The sequence below is a fragment of the Lagopus leucura genome, unplaced genomic scaffold (genome assembly GCF_019238085.1).
Source record: "Lagopus leucura isolate 7727_CA_CO unplaced genomic scaffold, USGS_WTPT01 Super-Scaffold_100019, whole genome shotgun sequence".
Classification (NCBI taxonomy): domain Eukaryota; kingdom Metazoa; phylum Chordata; class Aves; order Galliformes; family Phasianidae; genus Lagopus; species Lagopus leucura.
Genome location: NW_024962273.1, coordinates 9,501,153 through 9,516,650, shown reverse-complemented (window position 1 = coordinate 9,516,650; position 15,498 = coordinate 9,501,153).

Sequence of the window (15,498 nt, the reverse complement as noted above, 5' to 3'; positions counted from 1 at the left end):
ACAGTTTTATGGAGACATTTTTACATACAGCTGAGTTGAGAGCCAGCAGTGTGTTTCAAATAGTCTATGACACCCTAAAGAGAGCAAAAAATCTCTCCACTGCTTGCCTAGAAGAACAACTTAGTACATTTACAAAGGTACCTACAAAGAATTAAAAACTACAGTGGTAAAAGTAAAGATGTTCAGACTTAAAGAACCGAATATACAAAACATTCTCTTATTAAGAATGAAAAACACTTCCTATTTATTTTGGAAGGTAATTCCATTTTATTTGAGTGCATGGTTTAGCAAGGCTTTCAGGAAAGCTAACAAGTTTAATTTCAGATAAAGTTAGCATGGAACAAGCTCTTTAGGGTCTGAATAGCAAGCTAGTTAGAGGGAAAAAAAAAGGCAGAAGTTAAGAGATCAAGACTTGCCTAGCATTATACAACAGAAGTGGGTCAGAATTTGGGAAGCAAGTATTTCGAGATACTTTCAGCAACATTTCAAGATAGGCAACCTAAAGGAAGCTAAGATTCCTTTCTCCTGATTATTAAGTTAAAAGAAGATTTACAGCACAAGTCGTACTTCTGCAGCTTCTTAATGGTGGTAGAACATTACACTAAATCAGCAGTTTGTAGTGGAGGTTTTTTTTTTTTTTTTTTTTTTTTTTTTTTGTTTGTTTGTTTGTTTGTTAAACTAACCCCTTTTAGGTGGCACATTTTTAAAATATGGGTAACTATAACATCAAAGTTTCTCAGATGGAGATGCTGCAGGTGGTACATGGCTGTTGCCCCTTTCCAAGCTAGCAGGGTCATAAAGTTGCATGAAAGGTGAGTCATGGTAGATTTGCAGTTCATAGAACACAGAATGTTTAGCCTCTACGTTTTGCTTTGTGATTTAGTTTCAGATATACTCAGATATACTTTTTTAAAAAAAAGAAAGAAAGAAAAAGAGACCCAAGTCTGCCAAATTCTACACCGTTTGGGAAAATGAACACATGCACTCTACTGCCTGAGGTGTGCAAACCCCAGGGTAGCAGTGGAAAAAAATCTGTTGATTTCAGCCAAATATAGACTGGGCTGTGAATAAACATCACTAAGCTTCAAATTATGCTGCAAATACTTAATACTAAGGAATTAGTTTCTCTGTTTGAAAGAGCCACTGGTTCCTCATGCTGAGATACTCTGCACGAAGCCAGACTCTGTTCTGCCCTCTATGAAGTCCCATTAATTGTCAGCATAAAACCTGGCCCATAAGATATCCCACAAGTTTATTTTTTTTCTGAAAACTGCAGTTTTCTTCATGTATGCAAGCCAGCATTCTCCAACAATCATTTTTTACACATCAGTCCTTGATGATATATTTGGCACTGCAAAGCAAATAAAAACAGCCTTGCTGAAAAAATTAAAACCAAGACATGAGATGGGTATAATGGCAATTTTTTTTTTTTAATTAACAAAGAGATAGTTGGTTTTATTTCATAAAATAATCTAAGTTTCACACAGAACTTTCTGCTGCAAAAGGCTCCAGAAAGTCAGCCAGTTACAGGATTGATAAGTGTACTTCAGACTGCAGGAGAAATACTTCTACACGGTTGATAGCTCACACAACTTAAGGAGAAAGTGACACGTACAAGAGAGAATAAACATCTGGGAGGTCCACATCATCTTCATCCCCACATTAATTATCAGGCACAGAACAGATTCCTGTGATCTTTTCCCTATCTCTATTCATAGAAAGAAAAGGAGTGGAAGCCTAGAGAGTGCCTTCCAAAGAAAGCTGTACCAGAGATTATGAAGAACAGAAAGCAGTCCTTAGATGATGAAATGTGAACCCCTAAACACATCCTTTCTTTTCTCAGTTACTTCTGTCAAAAACATTTTAGAAATAACATAACCAAACAAGACCAAATTATAACACCAAACCAGTCTTCTAAGAGCTAATAAGGTTTCACATCCAGCACCGTACACTGAACTCAAAGCCTGAACCAGATAAGGATGTTTTGAAAAGAGCAAACAAAAATTTGTATAAATTCCTGCACTGAGAAATCCCCCAAAATGAACCCAACTAAATAGAAAAGTTAAAGTGGTAACTGTATCAAAACACTTAACAGCTTGCAGCAAAGAAGATGAAGAAAAATAATTCTCAGTGGAAAATGAGAAATGTGATGAGAAGTCATAAGCTGTTAATTACACCAGGAGAGATTTAATTTAGACATTAGGCAAGAAGTTTCAGTAAGAATTGAAGACCCAAAAAAGATTTCTCAAAGTGTCTGTGAAGTCTTCACTTCTGGAAGCCATACAAATATATGATGAGAACAGCATGTACAGTTGATTTGGCCTTGGACCTGGGAAAGACTAAATGGACTTCTAAAGTCCCTTCCAATCCCATGACTCTATGATTCAGCTGACAATTGATATTAAAATTGGAATATAACATAGGGCTTTCACACGCTGGGTCTAGGCTAGCAAGACAACTTGAAGGAATCAGCTTATGAAAACCACAACAGTATCAACATATAAATCATTAACATTGCAAGGCTTACAAGAGGGCAGACAGAAGGAATTTGGATTAATCTTACTTAAACAACAGTTTTCAAATCACAGCTAAATGTCCAGTTCTGATAACAAGCAAATGCAGTTTTGCTTTTTTTTGTTTTGGAGACTACAGAGTCAGATATGCAGGCAAAGACATTGGTGCCTTTAAAGATACTTCCTATTTGAAATATAAAGAAGTTAATTCATTACATTTAAGCACCTTACTACTTAAAAAAGCTCTTTTTACGTATTTGGGTCACTTATTTCTGTTTGTAAGTTTGGCAGGTACAAAAAGTTATGTGAATTACCAACAGATTTATTCAACTTGGATTCCAGAAGTGTACACAGTGCACGCTCTTGAATTTATCATCTTAAAAGCATCCATAGAAGGAGATTCATATGTGAAACAGTGGTTTGGAGCCCCTTCACAATTCTGTGGGGCTGCTACGGACAGAAGAGCTCGATGAATATATCAAATATTACTCTATCAGAAGGAAAAAGAAGTGGAATGAATAATAAAATCTTTCTTTTAAAATCTTTGAAATCACATTTACAAAGCACAGGTTTTCCTATTCGCTCTAAAAGGCCTAAACAAGGTGTAATACTACAATGTTCTGGTGAAGATATTCAACAGATGCTTGATTCCATCTGTCACATCAGCTGATCTATCACACTGGGAGTAACTGACCTAAGCTCTCTCCTCACTGGCAGTGAATGATGGAAGGTAAATATTATTTTGTGCCACTGCCAGGCAAAAAATTATACCTGGCAAGGAGAGAACTGTGAAGAAAAGGAAGATCTGAAATTAACGAAAACATTAACAAAATAAACGCAGGAATAAAATGGAAAAAAATTACAGGAGACAAGTTTAAGGATGCAGAGAAGAAAAACTGCATTGGGAGAAGAGTTCAGTCACGGAGAAGAAGAAAAAAGAATATATGATGAGGATTGCTAAAGGCCAACCAATTTTCAGCTGAACAGGCAGTATGGCTGAGAGTTAATAACGTTCCATCGTTGAATTTCATGACACTTTCTTTGATTCTCTTTCCCCTCATAAGAACAGAGAAATAATCCAAGAGTGACTGAGGTTCATACAAACTTATTTTGACAGACTTTCATGCACAAAGTCAGGTTGTTGAAGAATCATTCTTCCCCCTTATTTCTTTTAAAGCTTTGATGTTGCAAACCGTTTTATATTCCATACTTCTCCCACCCACAGAAGTTAGTCATATAATCTGTCTAGTTGCCAGTCTAAGGCAATTTTCCTTTATGAAATATGCCAACAACTACTCTGAAAGTCCATACTGAAAGCAAGCAGGTCAGAAAGATGCCAGTTATCTAAGCGTTTACACAGATGTGAATAAAATGCGAAATATTGATATTAGTAACAGAAATGCATTCTCGCTTTTTAAAGATACAGCATTTGAGGAGATTTTTCAAAGATGACATGAAAAATGCATGGTTTTCAAAAGTCGCTGATACTCACCACATGATCTTTTTGGTATATCTCCTCTATATACAAAAAAAAAAATCAAGATTTCTCTACCGCCTTCGATTCCCTTTTCTTGAAGGGATTTCTTCTTTAAAAATAGACTAAGAGAAACATCCCTTTGTTTCCCTTAAAGTAGCTTCCTAACCACACCTTGAGATACGCATAATAAAGGAGCACACTGAAGCCCTAACCAAGATGGAAATTTGATCTCTCTTCATCAGGTTAATTCTGACAGTCAATTTCAGCAAAGGAGACCAGAAGGCAGAACTGAGCCAGTTGTGTTCTGTTCCTGGTCACACATCATTCCAGAAGTACTTTATCTGAGGTGAGTAATAGACAAAACAATATTGTCTTCGGTTTCAGCTAAGTCAGTAAAAAGAGTGTCAGTGCCCTCATGGCATCAGAAGGGGCCAGGCCCAAAGCAAGCTCTTCCTTATGGGCATTGCAGTTTCCAAAGAGCATTTTAGAACTGGACGTGCTTTTAAACTTCACAGAGAAGCTCTAAACCAGATGTGCCTTGGAGGATCATTTATCAATTAAAAAAATGACTAAGCTTACAGAATAAGGACATCTTGAAAATAACTGTATGCCTCAGCTTTAGGTATCTGGGAACAAAAAGTTCTGGATTAACCTGGAAATAACAAAATAAAAGGGAGAGGGAAACATGAGCTTTGATTAGTACTAATGGGTTTATAAAAGTTCAAAGAATTTTCTAAATCTTGGGAAGGATGACTAAGAAACTATCACTAAAACCCACACTGCTTTTTCCCATAAACACAGTCTGTTTTTCCTGTATCAGGAACAACCAGAAAGTTGCCCTAAGAAACCAGCACACAGCATCACATAGGAATCAGAGTTCTCACAAAACACAGGAATACCCTTTCAGAAACCCCCTCCAGCCTAGAAACCAGCACTAAACGAGTAAAGGACAGAAAACTGCTTATTCCAGTGGACCTACTGGGAAGATGAAATACAGGCACAATTCTAGGAAATAACAGTTTTATCAGTTGTGCAAGATTATTTCATTTTCTTTGGAAGTTTTTAAAAAGACAGGCAGTCATTTCTAATACAAAACAGTTAAAAGGATATTCATATCCAGAACCAGTAAACAGAGTAGAAATCAGAGCACTGAAAACTGCAAAGGTACATAAACAGAAAGTTCATTGGTCTTGCTGAGGAAATGCCTGGCATATTTGCACCTCATGTGATACATATCCGTGTCCGCTGATCTTGGAATGCTTAGGCTTGAGTTGTAAAAGATACCTCCAAAATCACATGCAAAGTGATTGATTGCTGAAAGAACTTTGTAAGCACAAACACTTAGAGAAATCAAACACCTAAGGACTCAATTATTTCTAGGAAAAAAAAAAGAAAATGAATTAAAGGAGTCAGAAGGAGGAATTAGCTTATTTTTAGTATCAAGTACAGTTTCTGAAGAATCTAACTGCGAAGAAGAGATAAAGATAAGGTAATTGAAAAGACCAGATGAATATATAGACTAGATACATGCATCACTGAACTCCAGATAAATAGGACAATATTTTGACAAGTCTCAGCATATCTCAATCTCAGTTACTACCCCCAGAGTCTGCAACACAGGAAGATAAGATCTTTCTGTGTAGCATCACCTTATGACAGTTTGAGTCTATTGGGCTTTACTGAAAAATTCATCTCCTGCTTTCTGAAGGAGATGTTTTTGTTTGTTTTTTTGGGGGTGTTTTGTTAACATTGAGTTCCTTTTTTGGGGGGTGTGGTGAGGAAGGATTTGTTTGCTTGTTTGGGAGGGTTTGTTTTATCAGTACAGAGATGCATTCTTCAGATACTACCATTCGTGACCAAAATGCTGAGTTTGTAGTTCAAATTGCACTAGCATATTTAAAATTGAAGATAAAGTACAGAGGCCAGACAAGCACAGGTAAATATTGTTGGGTTGGTTTTTTTTAGTTGCTATTATCATGTTTTCATAAGGTAGGAGAATCTCTTAAGGTATGAATATAACTTACAGCTGGTTTATTTTCACAGTGTCACAGAAGTGAATCAGCATACATTGGCTGGGGATCTGGTAGCACAACCTTCTGTAAAAGTTTTGGCAGCTCAGTGTAAACCCATTAATCATAAACTATGTGCTACTGTTCTGTGAGGTCTGCAATCACAGTGACCTAGCATTATTTATTTTATTTCTTATCTGGAAGAAAATAGCAGCTTCCAAGAATCTGCCTTGATAGGGCACAGGACAAAGGATTTCTGCCTCTAGGGCAATAGGCTCTTATTTAGAACATCTAAGTTGTCTGAAACAGCAGACAGAGCAGCTAGCAAGTTTTCTTCAGGTTAAATAGCACAGTCCTGTTTTCAAATAGCAGAGATATTTCAAAGCATCTTTTTCATTGCTTTAATAGATAATCCTTAATAGAGTAAATTCCACAGAAGATGGAGTAATATGAATAGAGGATGGGAGCCCAAGCTGCCAGATTGTATTTCTGATCCTGATTCCCTCTCATTGCGATTTTCTTCTCCACCATTCTCTTAATACATCTCCTGATTAGTACAAAAATGCTACTTGCATTTGAGATGGTTGTGAGCTTTTATTTTTAAATGCATTTGAAAACTCTGGATCAAAGCCCTGCAGCAAAAACAGTAGGGCTTTAGTCTTTGGTTTCTAATCAACTTTATTATTTGCACCATATGTGCCATCCATGTTAACTTTGTGTGACCAGGAATGACAACAGTTTATACGTAGGCATTCAGAAACAGAGGATGCCTATAAAATATTGTGCATAAGGATAAGATTGTACAAGGAGGTACATAAAAGGTTACAGAAATTATGCAGGTCATCACAAGGTGCCTGTTACAGCTTTGTGCTTTGTCATTAAATCAAAGACCAAAAAATCAAGAGCAGGGTTTTTGTTTGTTTGTTTGTTTTTATTGTTTTGTTTTGTTTTTGTTTTTTAAGATGATATTTCAATCTGAGTGATCAGAGCTAGCAGTTCTGCTTATGTTTGGTTCTACAGCAAAAAATAAATAAAACCAGAATAGTTCATGTAACAAGTGACAATGAGGCTTCAATGAGGCTTTTCCAGGATCCTAGAAGATAACATTACACTATAAGATCAGCAGAGCATCAGTAATTTTAATACACTCATACCATCACGAACACAAAGCCAAAACGAATTCCCTTCTTGAAGAATGGAGAAAAAAAAAAGACATTCAAAAGATTCACTGCTGCTCAGTTTTCTATTTTAAAGTTTTTGCTAGGGAATAACAGCAAAGTACAAATGACAAAATGCAGTAGAATTTCAAACAAGAATTGATTTGTTAGCATAACAGACTAACAGACAAGAGCAGCTTTTCCCAGCACTGTTACCTCAGCCCGTAAAATATCTGTAACAATTATTAACTGTTTTCTACAAAGAGGCTCCTTTGCCTGAAAATCAGACACTGTTCTGGATTTATTGGTGCTATGCATGAAAAGAGATCTGGCAAAACACTGCGGTTAAGCAATTTCCACAGGTTTTTGATATCACAATTAGAAATTATTAGAACAAACTTGAATTAAGAACAAAATTGCCCCATTTGAAAGTGTTTCTTGTAAGTCTAAAACTTAAGCTAATTTCCTGAGGCTGGCAAACATCTCAGTTACCATTGCCATCCCTAATCACAGCAAGCTTTTCCTTCCAGAAGTGGCCTTTGTCTGCATTTGAAATCCAAGCTTAATGCAAACCCACATCAAGAAGAAACAGGATAAGACAGATCCACGCTGAGCCTCATGTGTGAAGCTGCAGTTATTCTTGCTGCTCTATTCACAATAATTGTCTTTCAGCTGAAGATCTACTGGTCTGATTCAGCAAATGACTGCTTTGCTCCTGTGTCACACAAAGCCACCGGAAAATGAATCTACCCTTCTGCTAGGATTTTAATTTTTTTTTTAATATATGTTAGCTGGGTAGCAGCAGCACTGAATCTTCGAAGCTTGTAAAATGAATTAAGCAGACAAATGCAGTGTATTTGTTTTCAGTTCAACAGGAGGCTCTTCTATTAAATACATATGAAGGAAGAGACATGCTAAATCGAACTAGCCTGAAGGCTCAAAGCGATATTAATTCCACTTGCATTCTACCATGTGGATCCAATGATCAAAGGAGTTTGGAAGCGAGAAGGGAATAATGGAAATATCAACACTCAGCAATACTCCATTGCCTCAGGACAGCGCTGGACGCTAACAGATGTCAGGGAGCAGCAGGGCTACCTCTTCTCACATCGAACAGAGGACGGGAACTACAGGCACACTGGATTTTCATGCACCAGCCTCAAGTCTTCATGAGGCTGTTATGAAAAAGTGCTTATTTCACTTCTACCCATCTCCTTTATAAACTTAGAAACATTTTATATAAAGCACCACTTGTGATGGTTGACAGAGTTCCTCTTACCATGAGTTTGAAGGGATAAGAAAAGAGAGCCAAAGCACATTTACAGCAAGTGAAACTTAGCAGATAAGATTTTGAAGAGGCCAGGGAAAGATCTATCGAATAGGCAGGTGTTTATTTGCCGAGAGCACTTGACATAGGATCACAGAATGGCTTGGGCTGGAAGGGACCATAAAGATCTTCCAAGTTCCACTCCCTTCCGCAAGCAGGGTTGCGACCCTCAAACAACCCAAGATTCCATCCAGCTTGACTCTGAGCACCTCCAGGTAAAAGGGCAACAAATGGTTTGTTTTTGTTCAAGTTCTCTTTGCCTGTCTGCCATTGACTTTAAAAAAGCACTAGTAACTTTTTTAATATTCTTAAAATGCAGCAATGCTTTGGAAATTTTATTTGGATAGCTCCTGTGTTACCTCATATCTCCCAGAGACGAGAAAAGGATTTTTCTGGGCTTTTTTTTTTTTTTTTTTTTTTGCAGATTTCCTGCATGCCATGTATATTTCCCCATCATGTATATTCTACTTTCTTTAGATTCAAGCACTGCCTGTGATTTAACCACTCTCCTACAGTGCTACTACACCTGCTGCATGGAAGGATCAAGTGACCTGAGCCCAAGAAGTCTGTTAGTGGCAAACCTTATGCGTCACTAAAATAACTGTCAGATGCCCTTATCACTCCAAAAAGACAAAGTCTGCTAACATGTACAATAAACTAACAAGAGAACAGTTTCTAAATAGAGATAAACCCCTGGTGGTTTGAGTCTGCACCTTGTATGAGAGTGATCAAGGCCATTTTAGATAGTAGCAGAATTTGTTGACTTCAGTCTGGCCCTATAAAGATCCTGCATGTAGGAGATGATTCCATGACTTACTCATTGTTAGTGCAATACTTCTTGTAGGTATATACATCTACATCCCCACATCACGATATTAAAAAAAAAGAATTATCTCTGTTGACAGCTCTGTACCAATGTAACTCCAGCCTTAAAATCACCAGAAGCCATTGACTGAGATAAAGAACCATTCTTAGTGCATTATATATTTCTACTAGGTAGAGACAGAGAAGGAGATAAGGAACACTGAACTGTGAAGTTTCTTCAGAATACCAATGAAGTCACTTTGATTTACCCTCATTCAGTATAACTGCTATTTTGTTTCATGCTGAAAAAGCAGTTTTGTCACTATATTGCAAATTGGATTTAGGAAATCACAAAGAGATCAGGATTTTCCAGGTGTGGAATGTTCAAAATCTCTGCACTTGGTCCTGTGGGGATTTTCAGTGGGTTGGCTCTGTAGTGGAAGTACTGCAGCATCAACAAGCAGCGAGAACAGATTAAGCAACACCTGATTATGACCAGTTCTTGCCAGCTCTTGACTTCTCACTAATACCAAAGCTTGGTAAAAACATACTAAATAAAAACCTAGTGGCTTTAAATGCTGGAAAAATATACTAGTCTGAAATGAACTTCTAATCCAAACAAAAAAAATTAACATCTTCTGCTCCTTTGAATTTTGGCTGCTCAAGCTATATTCATTTTCTTTCTTTATGCCTGCAATGACATCACCCAATAATGGAGAAAATGGAAATTCCTTGCAAGATTAATTCACTGCCCTTTAAAGGGCTGAAGATCCACACTGTACTGAATAAATTAATTTATGGGGACAGGGCTACTTGCCTTCAACAGTTTTGCACAGATGTTGTTTAGAGATCCAGACACACACACGAACACTGGAAAATGCAGTAATAAAAAATGCAATCATTGACATTCCTTTAACTAGAAGTAGGCTGTAACTTTTAATTGGAAGAGGAAGAGAAAGAACCTCAAACCTTGCAGTATTTTGAAAGCTGATAAGGTTGCATAATTTGCAAAAATGTTTTAATCTATACTTTTCATGTTTAATACCTATACTTGTTTCATTGCTGCTCTTTCTGTAGACTTTATATAATAGTCTTGCTTACTAAAATGCCTCAGGTATTTCTGAATCCACTCGAGAAGCAGACATTCATGAGAGGGGACTGAAAGGATTGCAATGACTACATCAGCTGCTTGAAAAATTATAGGTCCTTGAACACAGCCTCTAAAATACTGTTACTATTGGTTGTGTTTTTTTTTTTTTTTTTTTTTTTTTTTTTTTTTTTTTTTTTTGCACCTGAGGAATCTTTACAGGGAGATGAGAGGGGAAGAAAAGTCCAATCATAAAATATACTGAACTTTCCTCCAGTCCCCTACATATGGGGCATTACAGGGGTCACAGCTCACACAGCTATGGGAAGCAGTGGAATGTAATGTGAAGAGAAATATTCACTGATCTGTCTTACTAATGATAATATTATGGGTACATAACAGAAATCACAATTTTTAGAACAGGCAGCAGGAGAACACATTACTGACATACACAGGAGGTGTTGCCATATATTAGACATAGAAGACTGCCTAAAGAAAGTTGCAGTAATCAGACTAATCTTTGCTGATTGATCTTCAGACTCTTAGTACAACTGACTTGAGAACACATGGTACACAGCAAAATTCATCTCAACTTTCCCAGATAAGAACTGCCTTGGAGATTTCCAGATCTACATGCTGGCTCAGGCAAGAGGAGTTCCCAGTTACTTCATGGTGGCTATTGTTTAACTACTACAATAAAATCCCAATATGAAGCCTATTCATTCTAAACTCATATTTATGAAGTACCTGCAGATATATCTGCTGGCCCAGGAAGTAGTGTACCACAAGATAGAAATTTTTACCATTGGAGAGAAAAAATGACACTGAAATAGAATTCATTTGTGTAGCAATCATGTCTAAAGTTTGCAAGACAGCACACAGTTTGTTTGTCAGAGTACTCACACAGGATCTTGATAATTCACCCAGTAATCATCCTGGATGAATAATGACTATTCAATTCATGGCTCATCTTTGGGATACTGTGATACTGGCATCTGTATTGTATAACTTCTGCAATGCCCTCTTTGAGGCTGAGAACCTGAACATTTTATAGAGAAAGAATCATAAATTACACAGATGATGAAGGTATCAACACGCTACTCTGGACTTCATTTTTTTGAGCAGCCAGTTGTACAAGATAATCTCTATGAACCCACTGTTGTGCCATTAGACATATTCCATGACCTCTTCCCTCTTACTATTTCCAAGAGACATTCATAAAACCTGCAAGAGGGAGGTACAGAGACCAGCAGAACATAGAGAAAAGCATTTCTCACCTGTGCTAGCACAACCAATTTTTCCCCTCAGTAGTGGAAATACCATGCTGGTAATCTTGAAAATTTAATAAAGCTTGATTGCTTTTCAGCTTTTTTTTCCTGAAACTCAGATCAGTACATTCTAATTGGATACAGGATAGACTTATCTTTAACTGGTACAGTGGCGACTCTCTGGAAGAGATTTCAAATGATTCTGCTGTATTTGTGCAATACTGTGTGTTCTCACTATCAGTAGCTGACTCCTGAGGATGAAGCGAATTTATTTCTCCTTTGTTTGACTTCATATATGAGCTGAGAAGTGAGACATTCTCAAAGGCTGCCAGATTCTCCATAGTCCTCACAGAAAGAGACAGCAGGCCTGCCTGTAACTGATGCACCAAATACTAACACTACCCAGCTGCTCACTGTGGCTCTCTTTAATCAATATAGTTTCTCTCTATTTTTTTTTAATTATTTATTTTGATTACCTTCATTAAAGCTTGAATTTTTGTTAAGTTTCCCTATTTCATACACAAACACATGAGCTTTGCTTGCTTCTACCGCCACAAATCACACCCTTGAGCATGCTCACTCACTAATAACATTTTTGGCCAAAGTGAGTTCTCAAAAACCATAGCAGCAGCATTAGAGCACAAAAGTGTGCACCCTGTTCATGTGCTGCATACTCAAGCCTTACCCTAATTTATCTGTCCTAGACTTACTATACAAACAAACAGAGATTTAAGTCTTTGTTTTGTCTTTGAGTCCTCAACCCAATTTATAGGAAGACAGCCAGCTGTAACTCAGCAGCTAAAGCAACACAGCAACAATGAAGAGCTCTGAAAGTCAAACAGGCTCTAAAAAGGCTTTCCATTGGCACCAGTTATAAGGAGGCTTTTTGACAGATATCTGTCCTCCAAAAATAAGACAACACTAATTATCTTCCTAATAGGTCTTAACATAGACTATAAACAGGACCTCAAGCTGGAAGACTGAATTGAAGTCAAACTGACAACTGAGAAATTTTACTGAGTTCAAAGTCAAAAGAGATTATTCCAATCAAATGTATGAGCTTTGCGGGACGCTGCCCAAAGAAATCTTAGAATAATTTCTCCACTTATTTAAGGTCTCTAGAGAAGATATCCAGACACTCTAAGATGGCTTTAAAGGCAGATTATTATTATTTTAAAGGTGGTTTAGTATTTTAGCATCTCAAATCTAACAGCAATTAAGGTCTTCTTTGGCTTCAAACCTCCACTTGTACCATGAGTCACCTCTTATCCAGATAGGCACAATTATAACCAGTTAAAGTCAAGTTTTAACCTTTTGAAAAGCGACATGGACCAGCTTTTTTCATCTCTGGTTTCAAGGCATTTTTCCAGACAATGACTCACTCTTTTATCTCTTTCCTGAATCCTTTCCAGTTTCAGACTCTTTCATAAAGTGTGCCTGCTAATATTGGATATAGCAAGTGTATAATAGCCCCTGAAAAGTAACGCCTCACCTCTGCTTCTCCTTGATTTTTTCCTCCTCTACTTCTCAGTAATCAAACCTCTTGTCTACAGTGTCACCCTTATTTCTTTGTTTCTCCAGTACTAGCCCCCAAACCTTTCCAAAGCTATTCTTGTCATGCTTTGTGCTTTCTCCTATCTTATGTGACCCACACTCTGCTCTCATTGTTCGTGGTCTAACAAGTGACTGTATTAGCATAAGTCTGCTTTGTGATAAGATCCAGATAAGCATGTTATAAGTCTGCTCTCCTTACATTATTAGGGTAGAAAAAAAACAAACAGAAGTCTCCACACAAAACTATAGAAACAAGGAAAACAAAAAGGAAAGTAACTCTGCCCTACTGAGGCTTGTGTGGTGTCAGCAAGTCTTTACATTTAACTACTCACCTAGGAACAGAACATGGCATACTGCAGTCAAGGTGCTTCTGATATGACGGAACTTCTCAAAACATTTCAGCTGACACAAAGCTCACAAGAGGGTCATGTTTCTGTACTTGTTGTACAAGAACACTAATCCAAAACTCAGGGGGGGATAAAAATAAGTGTTCTATTTGATCCATTGGCTCTCAGAAGCTGACACTGGGTTTTTACTGGGATATTTATAAGCAAAGAAAGTTCACCTCTAATGCAACCGATGCCAGTGATGGATTTACTTGGAGCATTTAGACTGTTAATCACATTAGTCCAACTGATAGAAAAAACATCCCTAGAGATGTTGCTGCTTTCCCATCCAGAAATACTAAGAAACAGACAGTGAATGATTTAAGGAATGATTTTCCATACATGATATTTACCCAAATCTTCCATTGCTTCATCTAATGACAGTCAGACAGGTAGCAAATATCATAAATCAGAAAATTGCAGTAGAAAGAAAAGAGCAAGGACTTTGCTAGAGCTGTTTTCTACTGAAAAGCTCATAAGTGGGAACTTTTTTGGCATCTTTGTTGGAGCTAAATTGGCAGAGTAAGATGGAAAGCAATTCTGTATCTCTTTACTGCCTGTATTATCGTTAGCTAGAAACTTTGGAAAAATAGGCCTCTTTCTCCTTAGATCCAGCTGCTGTTGCTGTATAGTGTCTGGCTTTCTCTTCCCTTCTCCTTAGGATGGGTGATATCTGCACAGAAAAGCTCTTCATAAGATTTCACCTTCTGCTTCTTATTTCCCACCTGACATCTTGTGTTATCACAGGCATTTCCTAATTAAAAATTACAGTGTTAGCAAAGGACTGATGAAATCCATGACACAAACAAATAATCAAGCGTTCCCAATTTAATTTCACTTTAATTCTGTGTAGCAGTTATTTTCATTAATTAGTTAAATACAGATAAAATTAGCATTCTGAAAGAGGATTTCAAGTTGGTAGACAAAAATAGTAAAAGATACCCAATCTTCATTTGAATCCAAACAAGACCCATTTTTTAGGTGGGCAATAAATGCCAGAAAGAGGCAAAGATGTGCAAGAAAAATGCAACTTCCATATCAGGAGCCTTTAGCAATAGAGCATGACAGGAAAAGAGATCAAAAACCATGATGCATGCTTGACTGCAGTGGATTTCTAAATACCTGTGTTAAGGAGACATAACAGCTTCTTTAATAGAATGAGAAAGGTGCTCTTACATTACAGTAAGCTTAATCAGGGCACTGCAACATCCTACAGACACATCCAGGCCAGTTCAAAGCTAAAATAGCATGTTAATCCACTGGACCAATTAACACCCTTGAAACCTAAGCTAATTTTTTCCAGGTGTGCCATTGTGTAAGAGGTACACATACAGCAAGATAAAAATGTGCACTTTCAACAGTTTTCCTTGATTTAATAACTTAAGCAATGCAGTTTCTATTTAAGTGCAACAGAAAGCTGAATTCTGTCCTTGCTTTGAATCTGAGATACTGGAGAGGCAACACAATCTAGCAGGCAGAGCTGTAACATAGCAGGAATTCGAACATCTAATGCTATTTCTGGATACAAACATTTCATTTTTCTCTTTATCTTTGTAATGAATTTCAATACACAGATCAAAGAATCATTGTGCTGGTACAGGCCTAGCACAACGGCATCACAGTCTTTTCTCAGTGCAACAGAAAATGCTACATCTTTTGTTCCCAGATTCTCACAGTAGGGTGGGGCCCTGCCTCACACTTAAAGAGGTCTGGAAAATGGAATACTATATCCAGATAAACACAGTGGGAAAACAAAAGCTTCAATCAGCCATACAGCACAAAGAACAACAGTCCCTTTGCAAGTCCAGTCTTCAACTACTCATTTCACAGCTAAAGCTGGAAATTATCTCCCCCACTATCCTTACATCTCACTAATAAAAAGACTGATTTCTCTTAAGTTCACATAGACTCAAAAG